This window comes from Pinus tabuliformis, chromosome 8 (genome assembly GCF_031772625.1).
Source record: "Pinus tabuliformis cultivar Carrire ecotype Pingquan chromosome 8, CPIR1, whole genome shotgun sequence".
Taxonomy (NCBI): domain Eukaryota; kingdom Viridiplantae; phylum Streptophyta; class Pinopsida; order Pinales; family Pinaceae; genus Pinus; species Pinus tabuliformis.
In genome coordinates this window covers 695,683,917-695,686,935 of record NC_142294.1, presented here as the reverse complement: position 1 = coordinate 695,686,935, position 3,019 = coordinate 695,683,917, and the positions used below count along the sequence as shown (strand labels likewise).

General features: G+C 41.4%; 1 long non-coding RNA gene across 1 annotated transcript; it reads right to left on the bottom strand.

Annotated features, from left to right (window-relative positions):
* Nucleotides 1–839: 839 nt before the first annotated feature.
* LOC149237519 (uncharacterized) lies at nucleotides 840–2,765 on the bottom strand. Its single transcript, XR_016245287.1, has 2 exons — nucleotides 2,453–2,765; nucleotides 840–2,298 (listed from the first exon to the last, which is right to left on the bottom strand). It is a non-coding gene; the product is annotated as an uncharacterized LOC149237519 (long non-coding RNA).
* Nucleotides 2,766–3,019: the final 254 nt, after the last annotated feature.

The window sequence follows — 3,019 nt, the reverse complement described above, 5'->3', positions numbered from 1 at the left end:
AATCTGAAAGTTCACACAGTCCTTCAGTCCAGGCATATAGAAGAACTATTAGAAACAGGACCCTGAAAACAGCGGCCAGACCATACCAACAATCAGATTCCATCAGTCACATAACAGTGGCCAGATTGCAGACTATCATGGGCAGTTTCTATTTATTTGCAGCCTGACCAATCCACCTAAATGCAACGATCTGCAAAAGAGGAGTAATTCAATTCCCATTTTCTTTTTGTACAAAGTTAAGAAGATCGAAATGGAGTATGATGTCAAAGGAGAAAGAATGTGGGCAGTTTGAATATAATTTTAGCCTTACCAACCCATGTAATTTCATGACCGGAAACGAAAGGCTTTGAATGACCTCACCTAATACCTATCCTTAGGTGTCGAATTGTTAGTATGACCTCACCTCCTAACTATCCTTAGGTGTGGAATTGTTAGTATGTCAGTTTCTCCCTCCACAAATGATGCAAAGAAGGCCCTTCAAGATGCCACATCCAGCCTTTAAAGGCCTCCCAAGCGCTCCTTTCCTCCACAAAACCAGTAAGTACAATCTCTATGTATCCTCCAAAATGGGTAAGTGGACTTTCAAAGTTTTTTGTTGTCACATCCGTAGAACTCATGAACAAATTTGAAATTTCCAAAGGGGCCAACCCCAAGTCTCACATGCACAGGTCGGCCCAATTCATATTTAATAAACAGATCAGCCCAGTTAGATGATACAAACCTCAAAGGTCTAGAGAAACCATCTGGATGAAAAGAACAGTTTACATAGATTACTAAGCATGGTCAGTACAATGGTCACACTTTTGACTAACCATGATACATAATACAAATCATCACGATGACACAACTGATCATGGAACCATGGGCTCTAACATTATCTAGAAATATGCATGAGATAGGCTCAGATGTTGGAAGAAATTTAGCGAAGAAAGTACACTAAAGTGAAAATGAAAGGTAAAAGTGTTGAATTCCAGCATTCTGCAATTCAAATAGAACCCTCAATAGCGCGTAAAATAAGGGCCACTGTGAAATATTAAGCTTCTTTCCTCCTTCATTCAAACAGGAAAGCAATATATATGTCTCCATAAAGGATGAAACTTAAGGATCCTTTCATCAGCAGTAGTTTTTCTTCTAGTCAAAGCCCTAAAACCTTGTGATTCAGCCACTGGCCCATCAACTTATCAACCAAAAACTTTTGAACAAATAAAAGAGCCTTACTCCTGGGAAATGGAATAGTTATTTTCTTTGACACTTCTAATAACTTCATGAGGAAACATACTCTCTCTGGTTGATGAGCTCCATGCTGAAAAAAACAAGAATGGCTTGGACGATCTTACCAACAAAGTTTCCTCGCCAATGGAAGATATTTCAAGTACCAAACAGAAGCTTGCTATGCAACTTCTAGAGACAGTGATCCCAAATCTCTGCAGGGGAAACATTATCACCAAAATTAATCCATAAATATCTGACAAACTCCACTTGCTTAATCCTTTCCCATGGCCTCACCAAACAGTCAAGGGTGACCTCATCTCCTACAATCTGGAAATCAGTTTTGAGATCACTCACTTATAACTGCACCCAAGGCTTTACCGAATTATTTTAGAAAAGCCAGTGTTCCTTCAACAAAATCTGGTGTAAGCTGGGCAGAAGGAACAAAGTACTAATATCGTGTTTGCTAATAGAGCTCAACAACTCCACAAGATACCGACAGGACTCAATAGACCCATCTTTTGGGGGAATGCCGAAGATAAAAAACACCTCCTATATAACGAATATGCCAGTTTTAAAACTTGCAAATCAGGGGCATGCCAGTCAACATTCTGATGGCGGACAATCTTCCGCCTTAAGATAATATTTTTTGATAGCTTGGCATCACAATGATATAATTACAACAACAAGCACTGGATTTAAATTGCAGGCTGGTTTTTGCTACAGCCAAGAATTAACTTGAAGGGCTTTGCAAATTTACCACGTTGCAGGACATGAATTTCAGTTACTAGTTTCAATAACAGTGTGCCTGGAAAACTTCCAGGACGACTTCAAAAGCAAAATGAATTCACACAGGCATGATGGGCATTAACCACAAAACAATTTGTCGCAATTCATTGTAAAGCTGATGGGCATTACAACATTATTGTGGAACAAAAAAATTTCATATATAAATAAACATCCAAAGACTAAGAAAGAAGCCATGAACAAACTTGCCTGGAGCGATCACCTCTGTCACGGCTAAACTTGCAGGTAATCTTCAGGGCGTCAGGGATTTAGGGTAAAAATTGACCACGTGATGAAAGCTACCTGCAGCGAGTTGGCAGCAGGGGTCAAAACCCTAGCTGTAGTGGAGAAAGCCGCCTCTCTTCATAACCAAAAAAGACGCAGCAGCAATACTTGCATTCAACAGACCGATGGATAGAATGAATGAAAAGAAAATGAACACAGAAATAGCGATCACCTCTGTCACAGGTAAAAATGGGCTGATGAACTTTTCCTTGCGCTTGCAAAATGTGAGGACTGTCTTCAGGGCGTCAGGCTGTCGAAGAAACTGGAAAACAAACCGTGAATCACAGACTGCTCTAACATCCAAAGGAACCCCAGAACAGTTAGACGACGCCGCCATTCCCTCGCAGAACATAAATATCCACGACGCCTGTTCCGCTCTATTTTGACGCCACTCCCTCGCAGAACCGTCCCGCTCTACCTGTCACACGAGACTGAAAAACCCCTGGTTTTGCCATGCGGAATCCGATGCCACGTGTCAGTCTGAGGGCCTCGTTTTTCCATTCGGAATCCGATGCCACGTGTCAGTTTGAGGGACAAAGGGACGACGAAAGTCCCTTTCAAAGGAAGGCCTATCGGCCTAATTAGACTCCATCCAAGATCATATGATTCGACTTTTCCACCTCTTTTGTGTACTCATTCAACTGATATGAATCCTGAGGTACTGCCACCACATTCTCTGCATAGGTCTTCAAGCCATATTCGTCTAGTAGGAAGGACATCCTAGCCTTCGAGATGACAT